At 51.6% G+C, this 11,456-nt stretch overlaps 1 long non-coding RNA gene across 1 annotated transcript; it reads right to left on the bottom strand.

Annotated features, from left to right (window-relative positions):
• Window positions 1-243: 243 nt before the first annotated feature.
• Window positions 244-1,088, bottom strand: LOC147988650 (uncharacterized). The gene is made up of 3 exons (XR_015616981.1): window positions 939-1,088; window positions 738-855; window positions 244-589 (listed from the first exon to the last, which is right to left on the bottom strand). It is a non-coding gene; the product is annotated as an uncharacterized LOC147988650 (long non-coding RNA).
• Between the last annotated feature and the right edge of the window lie 10,368 nt (window positions 1,089-11,456).

The following is an 11,456-nucleotide window of genomic DNA, read 5'->3' as shown; positions in this document are numbered from 1 at the left end:
AGAGAGATAAAGAGTTTAGCCGATAATTTCCAGGGTTTCAGGCTTCTATGGATTTGACACGAAGTAAATTGGGCGGTGCATCTATGCGCACGAGAAGCTCTTAGCATTTCTTCATTTACTTGCTTTGATGTAATTCCTGGATTCCTGACTTGGTTTATCCAGTCAGATTGTAATATCTTGTCAGTTTAATAAAGCGAGGAATTAATGTAAAAAAAATACAAGGTTCAGGGTACTGTGGCAGAGTTTAAAATTCAAATGCAACGCAAACACAACACAAACAGGATACAAACCCATCTAGGGTCCAAGGCTCAAGAGCCGAGGCGCGCGTGCACACAAACACAAACACGATACAAACCCATTAGGGTCCAGGCGGGCTCAATGCTCAAGAGCCAACACACACACACACACGATACAAATCCGAAGGAGGTCCTTGGCTAACAAGCCGAAACACACACAAACACTAAGCTGAGGAAGACCACGATAGTGAGGAACATCAGCCACCATCAGCCTCCCCGAAGTTGTCGATGAGAGCATCAAGGACCGACGATGAAGATCCCTGGGTCGGAGGCCTCATGTTCGACGAAGATCCCTACAATAAGAGCTTTGTTAATTACAAATTTCCATCAGCCCACGCAAATGCAGAAAATCCGACCCAAGCCAGCCAAAAGTTTGTCAAGTTCGTTCCTCAAAATGAAGGTCGCGAAGTGCATCTATTAGAGCTATTTATCAGTACATACCTTGATCTGCGCCCGCCGGGTCTGGAACCAGTATTAAATCTGCTGGGGAGTCAGGCCGGTTTCGCGGCTGAGATTAGCAACCTGGGTCTCGTCGGGGTGGGGGCATTTCTTGAACGCCCTGCGACACCGGCGGTAATGAGATCACAAACAGAAAGAAAATTAAGGCTGGAAGAGATGGAGTGTATGATTAGAGGTGCGTACGCCTCGAGCGCCAGAATTCAGCGCGCCCCGCAGCGGTGGCCGTCCATGCCTACCTGCAGGGTACCAACCTCTCTCAAGCTCGCTCGCTCGCGCTGTCCGGAGGAGACGACTGGAGGAGAAGGAGGAGGAGGAGGAAGGAAGAGAGATCTTGGTGCTCGGCTGTGTGACCTCCGGCTCGCCGTCGCTTCTACTTATACGCGCCGGACTGGTAACGCCAACGCCACTCAGTCATACGCCAGCCTTGCCAATCTTGTTTCCATATGCTGCTTTTCGCACCGAAGTGAAACTGCCGGTTTGACCGCGCTCCTCTGCTGCTCGTCGACCTCTCTCCTCCTCCCAGCTTTCTCTGTTCGTCCATATCCTTCCTGTCGCGCAAACAGCTGGAGCCATTTAAGGCAAAACCTCCTACTCGCTGTCCTCCTACTGTGCGCAGAGTACTCCAAAGCTAGCCTGGATACATACATACTCATAACCTGATAGTGTATAATATTTCCTGACCTAATAACCATGCTTATCTATCTTTTTTTTAGGAAATCTATCATCTTTCTTATATTTACTAATTGGATGCACCTTTCAAGACGTCTCCTTAATCCACACCATTAGAATTAGTTATACCGTTGGATTGTAAATTTTACGGCCAGAATAAAAAAAATCGTCTCCTTAATCCACCTCATTAGAACTAATTATACCGTTGGATTGTACAATTTACAGCCAGGATAAAAAATGAAAAGCAACGTAACAGACACTGTCCGTACAATACAAAATAGCATCTGCCATGTCTACCCATAAAAATTACAAATTAATTTGGGATGTTTGTTTCATGTTCTGTTATTTTTTGTAAGTATATTTGTTGACGAGGTGCTGAACAAATCTCCCCATGGCCAAACTGAAACAAGGTGGTTTACATATATGTTTACAGTTTGTTCCACATGCATGGGCAATGTGAATATATGTGCAAAATTGAGTTGAAAAGCTTCCCATGCGTACGCATGAACTCCAAGGAGAATCAAAATTGTAGTATATGGATCGGCCTCCACTAACTTGACATCATGATAGATTAATTTGGGGGAAATAACATTTTATTCTGTTTTGAAAAATATGAAAAATTACATGCATGTAAAATACACGCACACATGCGAGGAAATACGATAAGTTTCAACCTAAGATAAATAAAGATATAAATAAAAAGTTAAGTTATTGTGCACTAAGCGACACTAGGTAAGGTATGGTATACGTGACGTGCCATAAAAATGTAACTACAATAAGTACATACATAAAGTATCATATTATTTTCTTCGAGTAAAAATTATCACACTAATATATCAAATTTTACATATGTATGCCCTATGTGACCTCTAGATATGTGGATTTTTACCCATTTTATAGAACTTATAAAACTATTTTCATACTAAATTGAATATAGTGACTGAGGGAGTCCTGGATTAGGGTGTTCGGATAGCCGGACTATACCTTCAGCCGTACTCCTGGACCATGAAGATACAAGATTGAAGACTTCATCCCATGTCCGGGAGGGATTTTCCTTGGCGTGGAAGGCAAGCTTGGCGATACGGATATATAGATCTGCTACCATTGTAACCGACTCTATGTAACCCTAACCCTATCCGGTGTCTATATAAACCGGAGGGTTTTAGTCCGTAGGACAACATACACATCAACAATCATACCATAGGCTAGCTTCTAGGGTTTAGCCTCCTCGATCTCGTGGTAGATCTACTCTTGTACTACCCATACCATCAATATTAAGGACGTAGGGTTTTACCTCCATCAAGAGGGCCCGAACCTGGGTAAAACTTCGTGTCCCTTGTCTCCTGTTACCATCCGGCCTAGACGCACAGTTCGGGACCCCCTACCCGAGATCCACCGGTTTTGACACCGACATTGGTGCTTTCATAGAGAGTTCCTCTGTGTCGTCGCCATCAAGCTCGATGGCTCCTACGATCAGCGATAGCGATGCAGTCCAGGGTGAGACCTTCCTCCCCGGACAGATCTTCGTCTTCGGCGGCTTCGCACTGCGGGCCAATTCGCTTGGCCGTCTGGAGCAGATCGAAAGCTACGCCCCCGACCGTCAGGTCAGATTTGGAAGTTTAAACTACACGGCTGACATCCGCGGGGACTTGATCTTCGACGGACTCGAGCCACTGCCGAGCGCGCCGCCCTGTCACGACGAGCACGATCTAGCTCTGCCGCCGAACAGTGCCCTGGAGGCCGCACCCGCATCGGCTCCGACCCTTAATTCGGAGCCAACTGCGCCGATCGAGGATGGGCGGTTGGACGCCCCCTCGGGGGCTGCGACCCCAACGGCGATTGAGCCAAGCACCAGCCCCATACTCTGCGAGACTCGTGACTCCAAGGAGCCGACTCCTCTCCGGACTCCGAACCCTCCGCGCGCCTACCGATCGAATCCGATTGGGCGCCGATCATGGAGTTCACTGCCGCGGACATCTTTCAGCACTCGCCCTTTGGCGATATTATAAAATCACTAAACTCTCTCTGTTTATCAGGAGAGCTCTGGCCGGATTACGGTCAGCAAGGTTGGGGTACGGAAGATGAAGAAATTCAAATCCCACCCACCACCCACTTTGTAGCCACTATCGACGACTTAACCGACATGCTCGACTTCGACTCCGAAGATATCGACGGTATGGACGCCGATGAAGGAGATGATGAAGAACCATCGCCTACTAGGCCCTGGAAAGCCACCTCATCATATAACATATACATGGTGGACACCGCAAAAGAGGGAGATGGCGATGGAACAGCGGAGGATGACCCCTCCAAGAAACAGCCTAAGCACAGGCGTCAGCAACGCCGCTCAAAATCCTGCCAAAACAAACACGGTGATTCCAGCCCGGGAGATAATAATACTCCGGAAAGCGCCGAAGAAAACCCCCTCCAGCAAGATTTAGCACGGGAGGATGGAGAGAACCAGCCCTCATGAGAGAGCGGCAGACAGAGAGGTCGAGGACGATAATTATATGCCTCCCTCCGAAGACGAGGCAAGCCTCGACGACGACGAATTCGTCGTGCCAGAGGATCCCGTCGAGCAAAAGCGTTTTCAACGCAGGCTGATGGCCACGGCAAGAAGCCTCAAGAAAAAACAGCAACAGCTTAGAGCTGATCAAGATTTGTTGGTCGACAGATGGACTGAAGTCCTTGCGGCCGAAGAGCATAAACTCGAACGCCCCTCCAAGAGCTACCCAAAGCGCAGGTTGCTCCCCCGATTAGAGGAGGAAGCACTTGATGCGGCCGACCGGTCACCTCGTGATCGCGACAGAGAGGCCTCTCGGACCTCAACTCAAGACGCACCACGTACCAAGGCACGGTAATATGCGCCGGACTTACGAGACATGTTGAAGGACAAGGCAAGGAAAACAAGATCGATCTACGGATCGCGTGGGCACCCCACGGCTCGAGACGGTAACCGTCACGCCGGCCACAAATTCGGCGGGGCCGAACACAGTAGACAAAGCTCATTGGAGCTACGTCATGATATAACCCAGTACAGAGGCGCCGCACACCCACTCTGCTTTACAGACGAAATAATGGATCATCAAATCCCCGAGGCTTTCAAACACGTAAACATCAAATCATATGATGGCACAACAGATCCTGCGGTATGGATCGAGGATTATCTCCTTCATATCCACATGGCCCGCGGCGACGATTTCCACGCCATCAAATACCTCTCACTCAATCTTAAAATACCCGCTCGGCATTGGCTTAACAGCTTGCCAACTGGATCAATCAGTTGTTGGGAGGACCTGGAAGCCGCATTCCTCGACAATTTCCAGGGCACTTATGTGCGACCCCCAGACGCCGACGACCTAAGTCACGTAATTCAGCAGCCAGAGGAATTGGCCAGGAAATTCTGGACACGGTTCCTAACAAAGAAAAATCAGATAGTAGACTGTCCGGACGCTGAGGCCCTAGCAGCCTTCAAGCACAATATCCGTGACGAGTGGCTGGCCTGGCACCTTGGACAGGAAAATCCGAAATCTATGGCAGCACTCACGACACTCATGACCCGCTTTTGCGCGGGAGAAGACAGCTGGCTCGCTCGTATCAACAATATGACCAAGAACCCTGGTAATTCAGACACCAGGGACAGTAGTGGCAGGTCGCGTCGCAACAAGCAGAAGCGCCGCATTAACGGCGCCAATGCTGAGGATACGGCAGTTAATGCCGGATTCAGAGGCTCTAAATCCGGTCAGCGGAAAAAGCCATTCAAAAGGAATCCCAGGGGCCCGTCCAGCTTGGACCGAATACTCGACCGCTCGTGCCAGATACATGGCACCCCCGAAAAGTCGGCCAATCACACCAACAGGGATTGTTGGGTGTTCAAGTAGGCAGGCAAGTTAAACGCCAAAAATGAAGACAAGGGGCTGCATAGCGATGACGACGAGGAGCCCCGGCCACCGAACAATAGTGGACAGAAGGGTTTTCCCCCACAAGTGCGGACGGTGAACATGATATACGCAACCCACGTCCCCGAAAGGGAGCGGAAGCGCGCGTTAAGGGACGTATACGCGGTAGAGCCAGTCGCCCCAAAGTTCAACCCATGGTCCTCCTGCCCGATCACCTTTGATCGAAGGGACCATCCCACTAGCATCCGTCATGGCGGATTCACCGCATTGGTCCTAGACCCAATCATTGACGGATTTTATCTCACTAGAGTCCTTATGGACGGCGGCAGCAGCCTGAACCTGCTTTACCAGGATACAGTGCGCAAAATGGGCATAGATCCCTCGAGGATTAAACCCACCAAAACGACCTTTAAAGGCGTAATACCAGGTGTAGAGGCCAACTGTACAGGCTCAGTCACACTTGAAGTGGCCTTCGGAACTCCGGATAATTTCCGAAGCGAGGAGTTAATCTTCGACATAGTCCCGTTTCGCAGTGGTTATCACGCACTGCTCGGGCGAACCGCATTCGCTAAGTTCAATGCGGTACCGCACTACGCATACCTTAAGCTCAAGATGCCGGGCCCTCGAGGAGTAATTACGGTCAATGAAAACACCAAACGCTCCCTCCGAACGGAGGAGCACACGGCGGCCCTTGCAGCGGAAGTACAAAGCAGCCTCTCCAGGCAGTTCTCCAGTCCGGCCACTACACGACCGGACACCGTCAAGCGCGCCCGGCGTAACCTACAACAAGACCGCCTGGCACGATCCGAGCAGCCGTGGAAATGCGGCCCCAACTCCAACCCTCGCAAAAAGGCGACGCCAGTACTTCGCGTCCATAACTACGCCCTAGAGATACCATGGGTACAGGGGGAGGGGCACCATCACGGCACCCCAAAAATACGGCTTAAACCGTACCAGGGGCTGCCGATTTTTTTATTTTTCTCTTACTTTCAGGACTCCATCCTTCGGAAGGCCTGTTCGGTAGTTCAATTGCCGCACAAATGATGCAAGAACCAGGGAAGCAGACAAGCCACGCCGCAGTACGGAACTCCCAGGTGGTCTCTATCACGAGCAGTATACCTGTTCCGCATATTATTCCGCAGCTTGCCCCTGGAACGGACATGTTAACTAGTCCAACCTTCCACTTATCGCATTATTTGTATCGTTCCACTTTAATCGCAGCCCTTTTTAATAAACAATGCATAGCTTTCATCTATTTTTTCATTACCTTTTTTCTTTATATACGTTGCTTAACAACATGTTGCACCCGTACACGTTGGTACGGCCAAAATACGCCAGGGGCTTTAGTACCCCTCAATATGGTGTGAGAAGTCCGAACACTTTCACAAGTGCGGCACCCCAAACTTATAGCATTATATGCATCGGCTCCGAATCATGCCTTGGGTCAATAGTTGGGTTTGCATGGCTCCTATGTTTTGGTGCCTTACGTTCCGCTATATCGGCTAAGGTAGCACTAGGAGAACCACTCCGATTGTGCCCCAGTTGAGCTGGGTCGAGCACCTCAGTGGAGAAAGCTAAAACTGACTGTCATTATGAAGCGAGAGCTGGTCGCTATTCGAGAGGTTTTGCGAGTCCCTAAAGACTTATGCCGCTTAGGGCGAGGAGCCGGCTCCGTCCGGCCAAGGCGTGGATAGCGCCCCGAACTCGGTCTTCCGAATAACAGGGGCTTCGCCGAAATTTAAAATTATAGAATTCTATGGTAAGTGAGAGTGTTCACGCATTATAGTCCGATTGCCTTGTTCGTTGTGCTGAGCGCCTCCCTCGAATGACCCAAACATGGGAAAAAGAGCGCTCCGGTTTATCCCCAAACACCCCAGCACTAGCGGCACGGGGGCAGAAGCCGACGACTCACCATATCTCAGAATTGATAAACAGCCGCACAGAAGGTAATATTTTAAATTCCAACAACATTGCTTAGCGCATATGAACAAGTTTTCAGCGCACAGGACAAAACGAGCGAGTTTTACTCAAAAATTACATCCCTGGAACATTCATCCGCCACAAGGCGGGCACCCTTCAAAACATCCTTATAGTAATTCTCGAGCTTGCGATGCTCTTTCCCCGACGGTGGCCCGTCCTTCACCAGCTTCTCCGCATCCAGCTTGCCCCAGTGCACCTTCGCACGGGCAAGGGCCCTACGGCCACGTTCAATGCAGACGGAGCGCTTGATGACTTCGAGCCTTGGACAGGCCTCCACCTACCACCGCACCAGCCCGAAATACCTCCCAGGCAGAGCCCCTCCAGTCCACAGCCGAACAATGAGGCCCTTCATGGCCTGTTCGGCCGCCTTCTGGAGCTCGACCAGTTGCTTTAGCTGGTCGCTCAGGAGCACGGGGTGTCCGGCCTCAGTATACTGAGACCAGAACACCTTCTCTGTCGAGCTGCCCTCCTCGGCTCGGTAGAATGCGGCGGCATCAGATACACTCCGGGGAAGATCTGCGAATGCTCCTGGAGAGCTCCGGATTCGGGTAAGTAACAAGTAAGTCACGTTTATGTGTTTTCTTTGCATAAAGAATGCCTTACCCGCCGCTATCTTCTTCACCTCATCTAACTCCTGGAGGGTCTTCTGGGATTCGGCCTTGGCAGACTTGGCGTTTTCAATAGCCACCGCGAGCTCGGACGCTCGCGTCTTTGAGTCAAGCTCCAAACTCTCATGTTTTTCCATGAGAGCCTGGAGCTCTTGCCGCACCTTGCCAACCTCGGCCTCATACTTCTCCCGCTAGGTTCACTCCGAGGCCGCCCTTTTCTCGGCCTCGACCAGCGCATGCTTAAGGGTCGCCACTCCAGACGTGGCCCCTAAAAATAGCCACGATAATCCTGTCATTCTTTGCAATTGCACCTTTTTATATATATTTACATGGTGTTTCTTACCTTCATTGTCCTCGAGCTGCTTCTTGGCACGACCGAGCTCTTGCTCGGACCGCTCGAGGTTCTGCTTTAGCGTGTCCACTTCCGCAGTCAGTGCGGCAGACGCAAGCAGAGAAGCCTGCATATGCATATTGACTCCTTTTGTTAGACTCCTGCGAATTTTATTTGATCCTCTATTCGGCTTTTCTTCCCGAACGCCAAACAGAGCATCAGGGGCTACTGTCTATGCGGTAATATTATTTACACATTGTTTACTTACCTCAAAGCCTGTCAAAAGGCTAGTACAAGCTTCAGTCAGTCCGCTCTTGGCGGACTGAACCTTCTGGACCACCGCACTCATAATAAGCGGTGCTCCTCGTCGATGGAGGCGCCTTGGAGCGCCTCCAACATATTGCCCGGCGCCTCCGGCTGGACGGGGGCCACCGGCACGATGGACTTGATCCTCTTGGAAGGAGGTCCCCCGCCGGACTCTGAAACCTTTGAAGGTTCCGGAGCGGTGTCGGGCCTAGAGCCGGACTTGGAGCCTTGAGGGGTTTCATCCCCTTTACTCCTGGAGTCCGGGAGGTCGCCTTGCGACGCCTCCAGGACCACCTACTCCTAGATTGGAACCTGCTGGGACAACAATTCAGTGTCGTCCGTAGGGTGGGAGGAGGAAGCCGTTGGAAGCGAGTTCACATCCGACGAATCCAGTGAGCCGCTCGACGACGCGTCGAGCCGGTCTTTGGGTGGGCTGCATAAACATATTCGACGTAAGGGAAAGCTGTGCAATAAACGAATACTATGAATTACTCTGGTATCCGGATACTTATGATTTTGCCAGGGGCTTGGACCTGGGCTGCCACTCCTCTCCGCCGTCGGCGTCGGTGGAGTAGTCCGGAGGAAGGGTTTTCCCCTTCTTGGACCCTCCGGCCTCCCCCCGAGAGGGCGGCCTTCCTTTTCTTCTCTCCTCCCGCTGGAGGGGGAGAGCTCTCCTCTTCTTCATCCTCGTCTTCACGGGAGGAATGCGCCTCGGAACCATCGGATGATGGATCCGACACCTCCTGGCGCCGGGCACTCTTTCGAGTCCCCGCGCCCTTTTTCACGGCCTTCTTCTCCGGCACCACATAGGGTGCCGGAACCAGCAGCTTCGCCGAGCGAGCGTCCGCTGGGCCTTAGGGCAAGGGAGCCGGACAGTTGATCTGTCCGGACGTCACCTGCCAATCCTGTCAAAGGTAAGGGAGCTTAGATCCCGCATGGAGTCAAACTATGAAGAACTGATACCCTGTAAAAGGAAAAAAATAGCTTACCACGAGAGCATGATGCTGCGCACTGAATCCGCGATCCTCGGTACCAGATGCGGGAGCCTCGGCGCCCTTCAAAAGCACCTTCCAGGCATCTTCGTACGTCGTGTCGAAGAGCCTGCTCAGAGTTTGGTGCCGCGCCGGGTCGAACTCCCACAGGTTGAAAGCCCGTTGTTGACATGGGAGGATCAAGCAGATGAGCATAACCTGGACTACGTTGACAAGTTTGAGCTTCTTGTCCACCAGGGTTTGGACGCATGTTTGGAGTCCAGTCATCTCTCCCTTCTTACCCCACGACAGGCCCGTCTCCTTCCAGGAGGTGAGCCGCGTAGGGGGTCCGGATCGATACTCAGGGGGTGCGACCCATTCGGCCTTGCGCGGCTCGGTGATATAAAACCACCCTGATTGCCACCCCTTCAGGGTCTCCACAAAGGAGCCCTCGAGCCATAGGATGTTGGCCATCTTGCCCACTATGGCGCCTCCGCACTCCGCCTGGTTGCCACGCACCACCTTCGGCTTGACATTGAAAGTCTTGAGCCATAGGACGAAATGGGGGTGGATGCGGAGGAAGGCCTCGCACACGACGATAAACGCCGAGATGTTGAGGACGAAGTTCGGGGCCAGATCGTGGAAATCCAGGCAGTAGTAGAACATGAGCCCCAGACAAATGGGTGGAGAGGGAAGCCCAGTCCGCGGAAGAAATGGGGGAGGAACACCACCCTCTCATGGGGCCTAGGGGTGGGGATGAGCTGCCCCTTTTCGGGGAGCCGGTACACGATGTCGTTAGACAGGTATCCGGCCTTCCTCAGCTTTTTGATATGTCCCTCCGTGACAGAGGAGACCATCCACTTGCCTCCCGCTCTGGACATGGCTGGAGAAGGTTGAGGTGGAGAGTGCGGACTCGGGCGCTGGAGCTCGAGTGCACAAGAATGGATAGGCGAAGGAGGAAGAAGGTGTAGGTGAAAAGGTGGATCTTTATCCCCTTATATGGGTGGACGCAACTACATGTCCCCACCAGCCTGGTAAGACTCGCTTATCTCCAAGCGCCGTAATCAATGGCGCGGTTGGGTTACCAACGCTCGTATTGATGAGAATCCCGGGATAAGGGGACACGATCTCTGCTTTAATAAGACGTGCCAAGGAAACCGCCTCGCATAATGCGCTGAGGTGGGATAATTAAACGACTCGGATAAAGGCTTGGCCATGGTGTGTCACGCTACGGAATACGTCAGCAGATTAGATTGGTATTCTCTCTATGGCAATATGTGGAAACTTATTTTGCAGAGCCGGACACTATCTTTGTGTTCAAAATCTTCTACGAAGCACTTGGAGGAGGAACCCGCCTTGCAATGCCGAAGACAATCTGCGCGCCGGACTCGTCGTCATTGAAGCCTGGTTCAGGGGCTACTGAGGGAGTCCTGGATTAGGGGGTGTTCGGATAGCCGGACTATACCTTCAGCCGGACTCCTGGACCATGAAGATACAAGATTGAAGACTTCGTCCCGTGTCCGGTAGGGATTTTCCTTGGTGTGGAAGGCAAGCTTGGCGATACGGATATGTAGATCTCCTACCATTGTAACCGACTCTATGTAACCCTAACCCTATCCGGTGTCTATATAAACCGGAGGGTTTTAGTCCGTAGGACAACATACACATCAACAATCATACCATAGGCTAGCTTCTAGGGTTTAGCCTCTTCGATCTTGTGGTAGATCTACTCTTGTACTACCCATATCATCAATATTAATCAAGCAGGACGTAGGGTTTTACCTCCATCGAGAGGGCCCGAACCTGGGTAAAACTTCGTGTCCCTTGTCTCCTGTTACCATCCGGCCTAGACGCACAGTACGGGACCCCGTACCCGAGATCCGCCGGTTTTGACACCGACAGTGAACGAGTTGAAATTGGTAGATTTGCTGTTGAGA

The sequence above is a fragment of the Triticum urartu genome, chromosome 1A, assembly GCF_056163025.1.
Source record: "Triticum urartu cultivar PI428250 chromosome 1A, HENAU_Tu73, whole genome shotgun sequence".
NCBI classification, from domain to species: domain Eukaryota; kingdom Viridiplantae; phylum Streptophyta; class Magnoliopsida; order Poales; family Poaceae; genus Triticum; species Triticum urartu.
Note: the sequence above shows the minus strand (reverse complement) of the source record. Positions and strands in the feature narration are given on the sequence as shown.